This window comes from Oncorhynchus mykiss, chromosome 27, assembly GCF_057628025.1.
Source record: "Oncorhynchus mykiss isolate SJ-2025 chromosome 27, ASM5762802v1, whole genome shotgun sequence".
In the NCBI taxonomy this organism is placed as follows: domain Eukaryota; kingdom Metazoa; phylum Chordata; class Actinopteri; order Salmoniformes; family Salmonidae; genus Oncorhynchus; species Oncorhynchus mykiss.
In genome coordinates this window covers 19208415-19226740 of record NC_143048.1, presented here as the reverse complement: position 1 = coordinate 19226740, position 18326 = coordinate 19208415, and the positions used below count along the sequence as shown (strand labels likewise).

The window sequence follows — 18326 nt, the reverse complement described above, 5'->3', positions numbered from 1 at the left end:
TAACAGGGCTGTGTCTGTCTGGGCATTCTACATATTCTATTGAAGTTCTTCACACCCTTTATTGCCTGAGAGGGAAAACCATTCTGTTTTCATAACAATGTCATGGAGGTCTACTGTAGCATATATTTGTTATGGTCCAAATGCCCCTTTTCTTTTTCAGTGATGTTGTGTAATATTTGTTGATGACAAATATGTTGTTAATGACAAATATGTTGCTAATCCATTACATAATTGTGTTTCTGAAACATTGAATTTACTTCACTATGCCAAAAAGGTCCTTTACCGAAGACAGGTGGGTCAGAGTAGCCCAATCAGCTCATCAGGTTTGAGATATTTAGAACCCAAAGACATTCTGATGATATACACTTCTCTTTTACATAGCTTGGTGGCACCAGAGTTCAGAATTCTCCTCTCTTCTCCTCTGCTCTCTCCATGGCATCTCTTTAGCACCGCGCTGTCAAACAACATAACCGTACACTTCTTCACTTGTTGAATAAATTAGCTCAATCTGAAGGAGGGCCGTCCATAGCAATAGAGAGGTGTCGGGTTTCACTCCGTGCAAGGAGAGGCAGCAGCGGCAGTAGCTCTGCAACTAGACGCTCCAGTAACTGTTAGTGTGGATGCTGTCCCGATTCCGAGAAGTTGATAACGTTCTGACTACAAAATTGAAACCAAAGAAAGGAAACGTTCGCGGAAAAAGTTGTTTTGAATTGCATATCCCTCGTCACCTGTACCTGATAGGGGACAGAAGCAATCACAAGAGGAGGTTGCTGGAGGGAAAACGCATTCACCATCCAAAGGGATACTTTCTAAAGGATACCGCTTTGTCTTTCTGAAATGGATATAATTTAGTGTTTTTTTTAAACTTTAATTTAGATTTGTAATCTATCTTTTTTACTCCACAAGGGATTCGTTTGAAGAAGCGACCGTTAATAGTTGGGATATTTGCTAACAGACGTGCGCTCAAAGAGGCAGAGAAGAAGCAGATGAATGTAAGTCCTTGTTGCGGGGTTTTGCTACTGTCAAATGTCTGTCTCACCTTGCTAGCTGAAGACAACGTGGTAATAATTATACATTGTTGAGATACATTTGATACATTGTTGCGATACGTTCATACATTGTTATACATTGCACTAGTTGCATGGACGTTTTATTAGGCTAAAGCTTGAGAGAAAATCTTAGCATGGTTGTCATGTCCAGAATAGAGACTATTTTCAAGCTTGGATGCTTTTAAAGCTGAATATTTTATTTTGTCTTGTTCTTTTTCTTCTTTTTAATACACTTTTTTTTTACTCTTTTGGGTCCAAAGTGCAAAAATACGTTTCGTAGAATTGACTCCAGGAAATTAAACATGGTATTTGACGCTGATATGTTATACAGTTATCACATTTACTCTCAATTTAATTTTTACACTTCAATTGATGTATATTTGAGAAGTCAGCAGGACCTATGGACAGGACAGCTGTCAGTGATTTTTAGGCTTGTCACATTATGTATAGGCTGATGATTATCCCGACTGGTGAAACTGCTATCGACAGGCAGGCAGAACGGTGGAACCGCTGCCTGAATAGTGATTCTCATTCTAACCCAAACCATCTGGTCCTGACAGAGTGCTCTCCTCTCCGCTGCTCGCTGCTCTCTAACTCTGTGATTTTGCTTCCCTCTGTGGGGGCAAGCACTTATTTCAGACGGCATAACACTAGGCTACTGCTGCCAACTCTCCACGAGGGGGGAGCTTTTTCTCGAGAAAAAAAATCCATGTGTGGGCTATTTAACAAAAGGCCCTACATTATATTGCATTGTATGCGAGAAAAGAGAACACGAGGGCAATGTCTCCCTACCGTAGACTGTAGGATCTATAGCTCTAGCTGAGATCCTAAACTGTAGGTTATCCTATTTCAACATTTTGAACTTAAAAAAAAAACTTTCCTAGCAAAAACGAATTATGTAACAAAGAATCGACACATCGATAGAACTATACATTTCTAGCTGCCCTTGCTTTCCCAGTTAATATCATTTAAGACATTTAAAAAAGGCAGTCACACAACCACACACCACTAATATGATTATAACAAAAACACATCAAACCTTTAAAGCAATTGGTCATGGTTTTCCGAAATGATTGAGAAAGTAATATTATGTTTTAGATTAGAATTCAAATCTGTGGTAGGCTACCCGTCATGGTCCATACTGTTTTAGAGCACATTTTCATTGGCAACGTCACCATAACCAACAGCATCAATCTCAAACAATTAGTTTAATAATACTCTCTCCACCAGTCAAATAATTCACTAGGGTGTCACTCCACTGTATTTGGTGTCCTTCCCAAATGGCACCCTATTCCCTATATAGTGCACTTTATAGGGCTCTGGTCAAAAGTAGGCTAGTGCACTATATAGGGAACAGGGTGCCATTGGGTCTTTTTTTCCTTTCCCCTCTCCCTACAAAACATTCCTCTCAAATTGTTTTATCCATGGAATTCTATTGTTGGCTGGGGTGTAATGCTGTGCCATTGTGACATAATTCAGTGTTCGTCCTGTACTATATACTGACAGTCAGAAGGTTGCAGTAGGTCATATGCATTACAGTGTCAACAAGGCTCTGTACATTAAGGTGTGAAGTGAATCACTGTGTTCCTTGCAATCCTTTCACAAATGTCTAATTCATTCATTTGAACTCAATTGGGTTCCATATCCCTAAACAGATTGTTTGCACTTGAAATGGCACCCTATTCCTTTTATAGTGCATTACTTTTGACCAGAGCCCACAGGTCTCATCTCATAGGTTCATAGCCCATATTCTCTGACCATAAGGCTCTGGTCTAAAGTAATGCACTCGATATGGGGAATAAGGTACCCTTCTGGACTCAGCCTCTATCTGTTAGTATGCTGGTTTCCATGGTGCTCCAGAGTCATCCTCCTTCTCTATTGTCCTGGAGCACTGTCTGTAAGACCAGTATGCTGACGTTCCTCCCCTTTTCTCTCTCTCTCCACCCATTCATCAGTTAAAACACTATGTTGGGGGTTTCCCTCCTGGGTGTCAGTGTTGTGTTAAAGCACCCTGCAACACATTGTGTACCTATGTCACATCGTATCCATTTTGAAGGGAGAGCCAAGGAATGTTCCTGGTCCTCATCGATAATAATAATAGTTAAGGTAACAATGACAGTCATTAGCCCCCGCTGGAGAGGAATGCCAAACATATCTCCTATCAGTGAAGCCCCATGTGAGATAGATAGCTCATTGTATCATTTGGTGTTTTCTTATAGAAACAAGAGGGCATGCCAAAAGACTGTGCTAGCTCACTGAGCTAAAGCCTACAGGATCTTTGGAGTAGAGGTCGACCGATTATGATTTTTCAACGCCAATACCGATTAATCATTTATTATTATTTTTTTAATAATGACAATTACAACAATACTGAATGAACACTTATTAAATCAATTTAGCCTCAAGTAAATAATGAAACATGTTCAATTTGGTTTAAATAATGAAAAAACAAAGTGTTGGAGAAGAAGGTAAAAGTGCAATATGTGCCATGTTAGAAAGCTAACGTTTAAGTTCCTTGCTCAGAACATGAGAACATATGAAAGCTGGTGGTTCCTTTTAACATGAGTCTTCAATATTCCCAGGTAAGAAGTTTTAGGTTGTAGTTATTATAGGAATTATAGGACTATTTCCCTCTATACCATTTGTATTTCATTAACCTTTGACTATTGGATGTTCTTATAGGCACTTTAGTATTGCCAGTGTAACAGTATAGCTTCCATCCCTCTCCACGCTCCTCCCTGGGCTCGAACCAGCAACAAAACGACAACAGCCACCATCGAAGCAGCGTTACCCATGCAAGCAAGGGGAACAACTACTAGAAGGCTCAGAGCGAGTGACGTTTGAAACACTATTAGCGCGCGCTAACTAGCTAGCCATTTCACTTCGGTTACACCAGCCTCATCTCGGGAGTTGATAGGCTTGAAGTCATAAACAGCGCAATGCTTGACGCACAACGAAGAGCTGCTGGCAAAACGCACAAAAGTGCTGTTTGAATGAATGTTTACGCGCTTGCTTCTGCCTACCACCGCTCACCTCTTAGTCAGATACTTAGATACTTGTATGCTTGTATGCTCAGTCAGATTATATGCAACGCAGGACACACTAGATAATATCTAGTAATATCATCAACCATGTGTAGTTAACTAGTGATTATGATTGATTGTTTTTTATAAGATAAGTTTAATGCTAGCTAGCAACTTACTTTGGCTTACTGCATTCGCGTAACAGGCAGTCTCCTTGTGGAGTGCAATGAGAGAGAGGCAAGTCGTTATTGCGTTGGACTTGTTAACAGTAAAATTGGATCCCCCGAGCTGACAAGGTGAAAATCTGTCGTTCTGCCCCTGAACGAGGCAGTTAACCCACCGTTCGTTCCTAGGCTGTCATTGAAAATAAGAATGTGTTCTTAACTGACTTGCCTAGTTAAATAAAGGTATAAAAAATAAATTTATGTATTTTTCATCGGCAAATCGGCGCCCAAAAATACCGATTTCCGATTGTTATGAAAACTTGAAATCGGCCCTAATTAATCGGCCATTCCGATTAATCAGTCAACCTCTAATTTGGAGGCATGAGTGCTAGGTGTATTTTCTAAGAGTACCTTGATGATCAGCCATTAATTTCCTGAATATGATTTTGCAAGCAGCCATTGGTTACATCTGTGATCCAATCACAGGAGACTAAAGCCAAGGAAAGAGTTGTGTTAATGCCAATCACTGTAGAGTGGCTGGACTGAGGATAAAAACTGTATACAGTTTACAAAGAAAACACTGATGGAAATTATGCAGAATTGTTGGAGGAAACCTCAGACAAAATCCTCGGAGGGGCTTTTATGACAATCCAATGATTATGTCATCAGTCAAGTCCCAGAAGATCCATGATGAGGTAATTATTTGACTCTATTTGCAGTGTGCCTGGGGTGATGATGAGGATGAAGGGTTTATAACATACTGTATGGAGGGGAGTGAACACAACAGCATACCAGAGCCAATACTTTCTGATTGATTTCCTGGTTGTTGTTTTTGACAGCCGTAACAGAGAAGTATATATTAACATCGTATGAAGGCTAACTACAGTAATAACAGAGGTATGCAGCTGCATTGTACATTGAAAGTGTCCATCTCAGTCTTTGATGGTCATATCTACTTGGCAGTCTCTAGTCTTGGTCTGACACAGCAAAGCCAATCAATTATGGATGTTCTGGTTGTTTTTGTCAGGATTGTTGTAACAACACAGCCAGAAAACGTTCCTCTAAGACTGACCAGGCAGGCCCTAGACTGCATCCCAAATGGCACATAGGTCCCGGTCAAAGTAATGTACTAGATAGGGAATTGGTGCCATTTGGGACGCAGACCTTGTCTTGGCTCCTGGTACGGTTTGTCATAGTTTTACTGGCCCCTGGTGTAACAGAGCATGTTTCCCCCAAGACAGAGAGTCGTGGAGCATCTGCTCAATAGACGAGTTGGCCAGTGTAGCCTTCGAGCCAGTGGAGCCTTTGAGTCTCTGGACTGGCTTTCCCATCATGGACCAGGGTTGAGGGGTGTGTACAGTACAAACACACGCACGCTAGTGGTTTCAGGAGACTCTACCTACCTACAGTACCTACAGCTAGGTGTTTATAGGCCCATCATCGTCAGTGTTTCAGACACTTAGATTGAAGTTAAGACTAGACAATGATTTCACAAGGCATAATCTGCTTAGCATGTGTCTGTTATGATAGTAGGATGCCAAACGTCTGATAGTATGAACTATGAATGGTTGGTGGTAAGTTCATCTTTAGAACATCTACCTCTCCCAACGTCAGCAAAACAAAGGAGTTGATGTTGACTTCAGGAAGCAGAGGAGGTAACATGCTCCGATTGACATCAATGGGACTGCAGTAGAGAGAGTCACAAGTTTTAAGTTCCTCTGTGTCCACATCACAGAGGACTTGTCATGGACCAACATCACCAACACCATCTTGTCAAGAGGGCGCAAAGCATCTCTGCTTCCTAAGGCGGCTGAAGAAATTTGGCATGCTCCCTGGGTCTAGCGACAGCGCCCTGACCGGTTGTATCACAGCCTGGTACGGGAATTGCTCCTTCCATGACCTCAAGGCCCACACTGGCCTCCATCCCTCCTTCCCCCAAAACACTTGTAAATATTGGACTATAAATTGTGTATTATACATATACTAAAATGTTTATTCTATTCTACCGAGCCATTTACTTTACGTTCGTATTCTTATCTTTTATTATTTATTGTTGTTGCATTGTCAAGAAGGAACCTGCACGTAAGCATTTCATTGGACGGTGTATACCATGTGTATACTGTACATATACAACTTGAAACTAATACAACTTGAAACTGAAACTGAGAAGATGCTAGAAGATGTCACAACAGATAACTTCGGGTCAGTTGCATTGGTCATCAGTTAGTATGACACGGTCTATTACTGTAGTATAAATTGCACAGTTTATATTTGATGACGAGATTAGTTAATCTTGTGATTGTGTTAACTAGGGATAATAACATACCTATATGTTGACACAACAGATAACTGTAGTAATTGCTAGTTGCAGTTGAAGTGATACATACACTACCAAAAAATACAGTGTAAAGAAGAAATACAGTGTAGACATTGTTAATGTTGTAAATGACTATTGTAGCTGGAAACGGCAGACTTTTCAACGGAATAGACTGACGAGTTTCAGAAGAAAGTAATTTGTTTCTGGCAATTTTGAGCCTGTAATTGAACCAACAAATCCTTATGCTCCAGATACTCAACTAGTCTAAAGAAGGACAGTTTTATTGCTTCTTTAACCAGAACAACAGTTTTCAGCTGTGCTAACATAATTGCAAAAGGGTTTTCTAATGATCAATTAGCCTTTTAAATGATGAACTTGGATTAGCTAACACAACGTGCCATTGGAACACAGGAGTGATGGTTGCTGATAATGGGCCTCTGTACTCCTATGTAGATATTCCATTAAAAAACAGCCGTTTCCAGATACAATAGTCATTTACAACATTAACAATGTCTACACTGTATTTATATCTCCTTCCAGACTCACATCAAACATCTCCAATCCAAAGTTAAATATCTAGAATTGGCTTCCTATTTCGCAAACAAAGCATCCTTTACTCATACTGCCAAACATACCCATACCAGTAAAACTGACCATCCTACCGATCCTCGACTTCGGGGGTGTCATTTACAAAATAGCCTCAAATACCCTACTCAATAAATTGGATGCAGTCTATCACAGTGCCATCCATTTTGTCACCAAAGCCCCATATACTACCCACCACTGCGACCTGTACGCTCTCGTTGGCTGGCCCTCGCTTCAAACTCGTCGCCAAACCCACTGGCTCCAGATCATCTACAAGACCCTGTTAGGTAAAGTCCCCCCTTATCTCAGCTCGCTGGTCACTGTAGCAGCACCCACCTGTAGCACGTGCTCCAGCAGGTATATCTCTCTGGTCACCCCCAAAACCAATTCTTCCTTTGGCCACCTCTCCTTCCAGTTCTCTGCTGCCAATGACTGGAACGAACTACAAAAATCTCTGAAACTGGAAACACTTATCTCCCTCACTAGTTTTAAGCACCAGCTGTCAGAGCAGCTCACAGATAACTGCACCTGTACATAGCCCATCTATAATTTAGCCCAAACAGCTACCGCTTCCCCTACTGTATTTATTTATTTTGCTCCTTTGCACCCCATTATTTATATCTCTACTTTGCACATTCTTCCACTGCAAGTCTACCATTCCAGTGTTTTACTTGCTATATTGTATTTACTTCACCATCATGGCCTTTTTTTTGCCTTTACCTCCCTTGTCTCACCTCATTTGCTCACATTGTATATAGACTTATTTTCCTACTGTATTATTGACTGTATGTTTGTTTTACTCTGTGTAACTCTGTTGTTGTATATGTCGAATTGCTTTGCTTTATCCTTTCCAGGTCGCAACTGTAAATGAGAACTTGTTCTCAACTTGCCTACCTGGTTAAATAAAGGTGAAATAAAATAAATAAATACAATTTCTGATCAAATTGATGTTATTTTAATGGACAAAAACATTTATTTAAGGATATTTCTAAGTTACCCCAAACTTTTGAACAGTAGTGTAGGTAGTCAATTCATGTGAAGTCTAAAGCAAGCTTGCTACTAACGGCACAGTAGGCCTTGTAGGGTTGACATGTGAGTCATTCATCTGAGAACAAAACCATAGGAGTTGACCTCTACTCTCAGCTGTATGTGGTCAGGAGCCTCTTTCTGATAACTGTGCCCATGTGTTTCTAATCACGCAATCGGCCCAATACAGCCACGCCCACAGCAATATCAAATCTGACAGGATCATGTTCAAAGGCCTGAAGAGGAGTGCATGTTTTTCTCTGTTCGCTCGCACAGCGTCTTACACAAACACCCTAACCAACAAATACCGTAGGCAGGTCCGTCTGATTCGGTCTCCGTTTATGTGGGAAAGAGATGATCTTGCTTTTCCTGGACGTGTGTGTGTGCGTGTGTGTGTGTGTGCGTGTGAACGGAGGCGCCGTGTGTTTTTCCAATGCTCTGTGTGTTTGTAATGGCCAGGGGAGGGAGTGCATGGACAGCCAGGGAACACACAGCGCACACATCAGAGCTCTGTGATGGGGATGGCTTTTCCTGGCCCCTTGACCTGCCCCTTCCCTGGCCCCTTTACCTGCCTCTTTCCCTGGGCCCTTGACCTGCCCCTTCCCTGGCCCCTTGACCTGCCCCTTCCCTGGCCCCTTGACCTGCCCCTTGCCATGACCCCTTGACCTTCCCCTTGCCATGGCCCTTTGACCTGCCCCTTGCCATGCATGGCCCCTTGACCTGCCCCTTGCCATGCATGGCCCCTTGACCTGCCCCTTTCCCTGGCCCCTTGACCCGCCCCTTTCCCTGGCCCCTTGACCCGCCCCTTTTCCTGGCCCCTTGACCCGCCCCTTTCCCTGGCCCCTTGACCCACCCTTTCCCTGGCCCCTTAACCTGCCCCTTTCCCTGGCCCTTCCCTGGCCCCTTGACCTGCCCTGTCCCTGGTCCTTTGACCTGCCCCTTGACCTGCCCCTTCCCTGGCCCCTTGACCTGCCCCTTTCAATGGCCCCTTAACCTGCCCCGCCCTGGCCCCTTGACCTGCCCCTTTCCCTGGGCCCTTGACCTGCTATTTTCCCTGGCCCCTTGACCTGCCCCTTGACCTGCCCCTTCCCTGGCCCCTTGACCTGCCCCTTTCCCTGGGCCCCTGACCTGCTATTTTCCCTGGCCCCTTGACCTGCCCCTTGCCATGCATGGCCCCTTGCCCCGCCTCTTGCCATGCATGGCCCCTTGCCCCGCCCCTTTCCCTGACCCCTTAACCTGCCCCTTTCCCTGGTCCTTTGACCAGCCCCTTTCCCTGGCCCCTTAACCTGCCCCTTTCCCTGGTCCTTTGACCAGCCTCTATCCCTGGCCCCTTTCCCTGGCCCCTTAACCTGCCCCTTTCCCTGGTCCTTTGACCTGCCCCTTAACCTGCCCCTTAACCTGCCCCTTCCCTGGCCCCTTAACCTGCCCCTTAACCTGCCCCTTTCCCTGGCCCTTTGACCTGCCCCTTGCCATGGCCCCTTGACCTGCCCCTTAACCTGCCCCTTTCCCTGGCCCCTTAACCTGCCCCTTTCCCTGGTCCTTTGACCTGCCCCTTAACCTGCCCCTTTCCCTGGCCCCTTGACCTGCCCCTTCCCTGGCCCCTTAACCTGCCCCTTCCCTGGCCCCTTAACCTGCCCCTTTCCCTGGCCCCTTAACCTGCCCCTTTCCCTGGTCCTTTGACCTGCCCCTTAACCTGCCCCTTCCCTGGCCCCTTGACCTGCCCCTTTCCTGGCCCCTTAACCTGCCCCTTTCTCTGGTCCTTTGACCTGCCCCTTAACCTGCCCCTTCCCTGGTCCTTTGACCTGCCCCTTAACCTGCCCCTTAACCTGCCCCTTTCCCTGGCCCCTTAACCTGCCCCTTTGACCTGCCCCTTGACCTGCCCCTTTCCTGGCCCCTTAACCTGCCCCTTAACCTGCCCCTTTCCCTGGCCCCTTAACTTAACCTGCCCCTCCCTGGCCCCTTGACCTGCACCTTTCCTGTTCCCTTGACCTGCCCCTGTGGAAGCACTTTGGCTGCTGCCCAAATTGCACCCTATTTGTTTTATACTAGTGCACTACCTTTGGTCAGAAATAGTGCACTATAAAGGGAATAGGGTGCCATTTGGGACACATGGCTGACTCTCTGGTCTCCATTGCCACAGTATGCAGAAATGTGGCACCTTCGAATGTGGCTGCAGACAGCTCTGTTTCAGCCGGGCCTTAATATACAGTATTCAGATTGTTTTTGTGGTTTTACTTCATGCATGTCATGTTAATATCCATTCAGTCCGGATTAACAATTCACTCTGTGGTTTCCTTTGTGGAGAGACTCTGGCGCCCCAATTTGCCCCATGCTCCCCTCCCTAGTGCCCCAGCGTCCCAACCCCCTCCCAGCCAAACACTCGGCTCTTCAAGGCTCATAAGTTTTATTGGAATTAGCTGGTGTCTTGACATGGAATTTGAAGATCATTTTCAGGATTTGCGATCATACAGTCCTGGCTGGTGACTAGCTTTGATTATTCTGTGTCGGCATCCCAAATGGCACCCTATTGCATATAGTGTATCCCAAATGCCACCCTATTGCCTACTGTATATGGTGCACTACTTTGACCAGAGCCCAATCAGCCCTAGTCAAAGTGTAGGGAATAGGGTGCCATTTGGAACACTACCTGAGTGTGAAAGCTACACTGAGTTTAGACCTTCTGATAAAGCACGGTTCAGAAACAGACCTGTACTTAGTTGGAACAGTGTTTTGAAGAGATACAGGGATAATCGGGGGAATATCTTTGGACTTGTGCTTTGTCTAGCTTTACTTTTGTTTAACGGAAATATCTCTTATCAAACATCTGTTATGAGGTTCGAGTTAAATAAGATTAAGATTTACAAGATTAAATGAAGTTCTTATACTGTATGAGTCTCATTGAGAATGTTATTCCCAAGCACTGCTTTACTTCTGCTAAATATTTCACTTTCTTCTTCTCTCCTATGAATTATTCACAAAACTATGAACAAATGTTGTATTTACAGAGATAAGCCTGTATCATATCTCAGTTATCTCTGTTATGTGATTGCAGCATTGAGAGGATTGATCAGTAATAATTGCATGTTCTTACACTTGGAACAATTGGACGCCTCTCAAGTCGTTGTCTGTTCGCACATTCTTACACTGACACCCCAACACACATGCGCACACACACACACGCACACACCCCTACCTATATTTACAGTACTGTACATAGCTACCTCAATTACCTTGCACCCCTGCACATCGACTCTGTTTTTGTACCCTTTATTTTTATTAGGTATTCACTGTGTACTTATTCCTCGTGTCACTATTCAAATGTTTTATTTAAATGTTGATCTTATCTTTAACTCTTCATTGTTTGAAAAGTAAGTAAGCATTTCACTGTTAGTCTATACCTAATATTTGATTTGAAATAGCACCCTGTTCCCTAAATAGTGTACTATTTTTGACCAGGGCACATAAGGTTCCCCATAGGGCTCTTGTCAAAAGTAGTGCACTATTTAGGGAATAGGATGCCATGTGGGACACAATCGTGGTTCAGGAGATGAAACAGGCTGGTAGTAGATGGACCATCTGGGATTGTTTCATCTGTGGGCAGCGCTGCTGTTTACTCTGTTTGACAGTGGCCTTTATTTCAGATTGTTTAGCTCTGAACTCTGGCACCCTTCTGTGACGTGGAGGCTCAGGCTAATGGAGGACGGCAGCAGCGTTTGTTTAGACAGATTATGTGTCTCAGGTCTGCTTCCCAAATATCACCCTATTCCCTATTTAGTGCACTACTTTTGACCAGGGCTTGTCAAAAGTAGTGCTCTATCTAGAGAATAGGGTGCTATTTGGGACGCAGACAGAATGTGCCCACTCTCCCACTGAAGGACTGCGGCACAGTAAAGACTCATTCTGCTTTCAGCGATGTGAAATCAATTGGTGCAAGCAGGTTAATAACACTTAAAGGTTATTTAAAAAACCTGCTTTGATTTGAAAAATGAGGCATGTTTTCCATTCACAGTGCAGTCCAGAGCAGATATTGCAGCAGTTAACAAAGTGTCCATATTTTCTTTAGCCTTGAACTGGGCCATTTTCTATAATTAGGGGCCACATGTGCTCTGTGTGTGTGTGTGTGTGTGTGTGCATGCGCTCGGTAAGTGTGTTGCTTTGCTGTGAGATTAGACAGCAACAATTGAGGATCACCTGCAAAAACAGGTGGTCGTTATTTAACAGTACAGGTAATGTTCAAGACTGAATCAAGATACAAAATACATTGTTTATGGAAAATAGTAGACAAAAATACTTGTTTGAGAAACAATAAACCTAGTTGGCCAAAATAGTAATATTATCTTGAGGACAAAGGCTATGCCCATGAACTCACATATCTGAGTATAGTATGTCAGAGCTATAGTAACAGCAAGGTCTGAGCAGCTAACTTCCCACAATTCTACACATTTTGCCATGGGGCAAAGACAAACATTTGCAATTATATAACTAATCATGCTATTCTACACATCTTGCCATGAGGCTGAGAGAAAATGTTGCTGTTTTAAAGGTCATGTCCTGCATTTCTACACATTATTGCCATGAGGCATAGAGAATGCTATTCTACGGGCAGTAGGTAGCCTAGTGGTTAGAGTGTTGGGCCTGTAACTGAAAGGTTGCTAGATCAAATCCCCAAGCTGACATGGTAAAAATCTGTTCTTCTGCCCCTGAACAAAGCAGTTAACCCGCTGTTCCTAGGCCCTCACTATAAATAAGAATTTGCTCTTAACTGACTAACCTGGTTAAATAAAATAAAAACATTCTGAGAAGAATCCAAGTGTTACCTAAAAAGCAGTTTCCATAGATAGAGGACTCATCTTTATATCTGTGCCATTATAGCATCTGTGACAGCATTGGCAGCGCCATTGCTTTAAAATGGCGCTGACCATGCTAAAATTGCCTTTAGGTCACTAGAGGACTCTATCATTCTCTATGGCAGCTGAGCATCCTAAAAGGACCTGCCCTATCCTCTCATTTAAACCCATGCATCACCTAAACAGGTACATTCTCAATACAGTGATTTGCAATGGCAATAGTATGGCACTCGTTTTACATAATAATGGGCAACAATTAGCAGGTCAAATAATGACATAATATGCATAGACACTAGAATTTACAATAAACAATGAAAACACCCCGAAATGGGAGAAACCAACTAATGAGCAGGGTTGGGTAGGTTACTTTCTAAATGTATTCCATTACAGTTACTAGTTACCTGTCCAAAATTGTAATCGGTAATGTAACTTTTGGATGACCCAAAATCTGTAACGTAATCTGATTACATTCTGTTACTTTTAGATTACTTTCCCCTTAAGTGTCATTAGAAGACAACAAAAATGTATGTTACCAATTGAATGACATCTATTGCAGGATAAATCAATGTTAAAGTTTACATAGCTGGCCATATACAGATGTAAAATGTTATTTTATGAGTTGGTTATGTAGGCTTCTTCTAACCCATCGCTTTCTACTACATATAATAATACGATTCAATCTTTACATTAAAAAATAAAGTCTGTCAGAATTTCAGTCATTCCAATAAATGTTATTCCCCTTGATCTTCAAGAATAGGACCTGGAAATATGGAAGTATAGGTTAGCCAAATTGTTTTACCTGAGTATAACCCCGAAACTAAGGACTTATTAGCCAGCCCTACTCTGTTGTTTATGATTTTGTTGTCATGGATGACTGATTGGGCTCATTGATTCGAGTTGAAAATAATGGTCTCTGACTGGAACAAACTTAAACTTGCACCCTTTTTTCAATGCTGATTTGAAGAAATGCTGTCAACATCCTCTCTGAATTGAATAGTAATCGTCGAAGTAATCATCTATTTTTTCAAAAGTATCTGTAATCTGATTGCAATATTTTGGCTGGTAATGTAACGGATTACATTACCATTTTTTTTGGTATTCCCTTACATGTAACGGATTACATGTAATCTGTTACTCCCCAACCCTGCTAACGAGAGTGGCACAACCTAAAGCTGTAGGAAACCAGTTCAGCAGCCATGGTGAGTAGGCCAAGAGAAGTTGGTGATACCAAACAAAAGAAATACAAACACTAAACATTTCTAAATAAATTAAATGAAAACCAGACTCTTGCTTTTGTGTTCTTATATAATACAAAGCATAATGTTTCAATGAATATCAGGTTAGAAAATGTTGGTAGGCTACCAACAAATCTGAACATTTGTGCGGGGAAACTGAAGGGAAACGTCCCCACCTGGGAATAGCTCTCAGGCACATCATCACACTCGTTAATAAGTAATACCCAGTGATATACAGTGCCTTGCGAAAGTATTCGGCCCCCTTGAACTTTGCGACCTTTTGCCACATTTCAGGCTTCAAACATAAAGATATAAAACTGTATTTTTTTGTGAAGAATCAACAACAAGTGGGACACAATCATGAAGTGGAACGACATTTATTGGATATTTCAAACTTTTTTAACAAATCAAAAACTGAAAAATTGGGCGTGCAAAATTATTCAGCCCCTTTACTTTCAGTGCAGCAAACTCTCTCCAGAAGTTCAGTGAGGATCTCTGAATGATCCAATGTTGACCTAAATGACTAATGATGATAAATACAATCCACTTGTGTGTAATCAAGTCTCCGTATAAATGCACCTGCACTGTGATAGTCTCAGAGGTCTGTTAAAAGCGCAGAGAGCATCATGAAGAACAAGGAACACACCAGGCAGGTCCGAGATACTGTTGTGAAGAAGTTTAAAGCCGGATTTGGATGCAAAAAGATTTCCCAAGATTTAAACATCCCAAGGAGCACTGTGCAAGCGATAATATTGAAATGGAAGGAGTATCAGACCACTGCAAATCTACCAAGACCTGGCCGTCCCTCTAAACTTTCAGCTCATACAAGGAGAAGACTGATCAGAGATGCAGCCAAGAGGCCCATGATCACTCTGGATGAACTGCAGATATCTACAGCTGAGGTGGGAGACTCTGTCCATAGGACAACAATCAGTCATATATTGCACAAATCTGGCCTTTATGGAAGAGAGGCAAGAAGAAAGCCATTTCTTAAAGATATCCATAAAAAGTGTCGTTTAAAGTTTGCCACAAGCCACCTGGGAGACACACCAAACATGTGGAAGAAGGTGCTCTGGTCAGATGAAACCAAAATTTAATATTTTGGCAACAATGCAAAACGTTATGTTTGGCGTAAAAGCAACACAGCTGAACACACCATCCCCACTGTCAAACATGGTGGTGGCAGCATCATGGTTTGGGCCTGCTTTTCTTCAGCAGGGACAGGGAAGATGGTTAAAATTGATGGGAAGATGGATGGAGCCAAATACAGGACCATTCTGGAAGAAAACCTGATGGAGTCTGCAAAAGACCTGAGACTGGGACAGAGATTTGTCTTCCAACAAGACAATGATCCAAAACATAAAGCAAAATCTACAATGGAATGGTTCAAAAATAAACATATCCAGGTGTTAGAATGGCCAAGTCAAAGTCTAGACCTGAATCCAATCGAGAATCTGTGGAAAGAACTGAAAACTGCTGTTCACAAATGCTCTCCATCCAACCTCACTGAGCTCGAGCTGTTTTGCAAGGAGGAATGGGAAACAATTTCAGTCTCTCGATGTGCAAAACTGATAGATACATACCCCAAGCGACTTACAGCTGTAATCGCAGCAAAAGGTGGCGCTACAAAGTATTAACTTAAGGGGGCTGAATAATTTTGCACGCCCAATTTTTCAGTTTTTGATTTGTTAAAAAAGTTTGAAATATCCAATAAATGTCGTTCAACTTCATGATTGTGTCCCACTTGTTGTTGATTCTTCACAAAAAAATACAGTTTTATATCTTTATGTTTGAAGCCTGAAATGTGGCAAAAGGTCGCAAAGTTCAAGGGGGCCGAATACTTTCGCAAGGCACTGTAACTACATCAGAGGTAACGTTTGGAGTAGCTAAGTGTTGTTGTTGTAAGATAAGAGGCTTTAGCTAGAGGTTGATGAATGTAGGCTTTTATTTCTGCATGGTGCTTGATGCGGCATCCAACTACTTCCTGCTAGGGATTCTGTGGGTGATTTGATTAGAGTAGGCCTAATTCCTCCAGAGTAAACATCTCCTGTGAACTCAGAGAGTGGTTCTGTTTAGCATATATGCCTACTAAGACCCAGAGACTGTAGTAAAGCAGGAACCAGAAAAGTAAAGCTCTGTTAGAGAGAAAAACAGTGTGCGTTCCAAATGACACACCTATTCCCTACATAGTACACTACTTTTGACCAGAGCCCTATGCACTATATTGGGAATAGGTCTGGTCAAAAGTATTGCAGAGTATAGGGAATATAGTGCTAATACGTAGCCAGGACCTGCTGCCACGCTTGGCTCAGTTGAGGGGATTTAAAGGGACCTGGGTTAAAACAAGCCCGACCATGTAAAACTGTAAACAAACTGAAACATAGCACATGAAGCATCAACATTAGTAGGGTTTTTGGGCAAAGTTCACACACACACACACACACACACTAATGCTATTAGACATGATATGAGTATTGAGTCAGTGTTTTGTTAAATTGGTTGGTTTGAAAGAACATACAGTGCCTTCGGAAAGTATTCAGATCCTTTAACTCTTTCCACATTTTTGTTACGTTACAGCCTTATTCTAAAATGGATTAAATCTGGGTTTTTTCTCTCATCAATCTACACACAATACCCAATAATGACAAAGCAAAAACAGTTTTTTATGTTTTGTAAATGTATATAAAACATAATGAAATATCACATTTACATAAATATTCAGACCCTTTACTCAATACTTTGTTGAAGCACCTTTGGCAGCGATTACAGCCTCTAGCCTTCTTGGGTATGACGCTACAAGCTTGGCCTACCTATATTTGTAGAGTTTCTCTCAATATCCTCTGCAGATCCACTCAAGCTCTGTCAGGTTGGATGGGAAGCATCACGGCACAGCTATTTTCAGGTCTCTCCAGAGATGTTCGATCAGGTTCAAGTCTGGGCTCTGGCTGGGCCACTCAAGGACATTCAGGGATTTGCCCCGAAGCCACTCTTGCGTTGTCTTGGCTGTGTGCTGTCGTGTCTTTACTATCATTAACTGAAGACTGATAGTTTTTATCAAAGATTCTCTGTAATTAGTTATTACGCGATTAGACTGATTAATCATGTAACCGTAATTACTAGGAAGTAGGGGCACCAAGGAAAAATATTCAGATAACAAAGTTATAATTTCCTAAAATAACTTTTCAGATATTTTATCTGATCAATTAGTCTTCGAATTAATTAATTATTTACTTTACCTCACATTAGTCTCATTCCAAACGTCGTAAATTGTTGGTTATCTGCACGAACCCAGTCTTCACTATGAGTCATCCATACATCAATTGTCTTAAATCATTTATTTATTACTAACCAAGTAATTCACAGAAATGCATAAACAAACAAACAAACAAGGTAAATGTGGTTACATGAAATGATAGGAGAATGTTCCCTAGTGGGCTAAACCGGCATGGCGGCTTGTTAGACAAAAGGTGAAGTGGGGGTCAGCTAAGAAGTCACTACAAAGTGATAATTATAACAATTGAAATGCTAATCCTTTGCACATGAACGCTCACTCATTCGGGAACAATTGCAATCAATATATATATATTGTGTTGTTTTGATCGCTGGTGAAAAGTTTGTTTCTTTTGTAGAATTGTCCGTCTCTCTCCCTCTCTCTCGGTTGTGGTTAGAGGGGATTGTTCAGAGTGACATTCGTTATAGAATGGATGTTTCGGCGGTTGTCGTTCTTCGCGTTCAATGATACCGAATTCCTAGCTGCAGACTAGTAATTCATATCAAAGACTTGTTCTTATTCTGTCGGTATCGATAGTCTAAGAGTTTAACCACGTTGTATGGTTAAAAGATTCAGCAATGGTCTACAACCTTTGTCCTACTAATGGAGAGAAACATGGTCTGCAACCTTTAGCCATCTCGTAATTGAGGTAAGCTCGGTCTGCTGATCGAAAACCCGAGTGGGGTTTTTATTCGGAATGGCAGAAAAGGTCTGTCCCAGGATGTCTGACCCTAACTGGGCTCAGGGGCGGTCCTCTGATTTAGTTCAAATCCAATTCCCTTTTTGAGTTTTCCTTCATTAAACAGTCC

The 18326-nt window shown here is 42.4% G+C and overlaps 1 protein-coding gene across 1 annotated transcript in view; it reads left to right on the top strand.

The window, feature by feature from the left end:
* The first annotated feature begins 521 nt into the window (after window positions 1-521).
* The window catches only part of LOC110507672 (protocadherin-16), a 197636-nt gene continuing 179831 nt past the window's right edge, over window positions 522-18326 (top strand). The window contains exon 1 of the mRNA XM_036964819.2: window positions 522-992. The gene's annotated coding sequence lies outside the window, so the exon portion shown is untranslated. The remainder of the gene's footprint in view (window positions 993-18326) is intronic.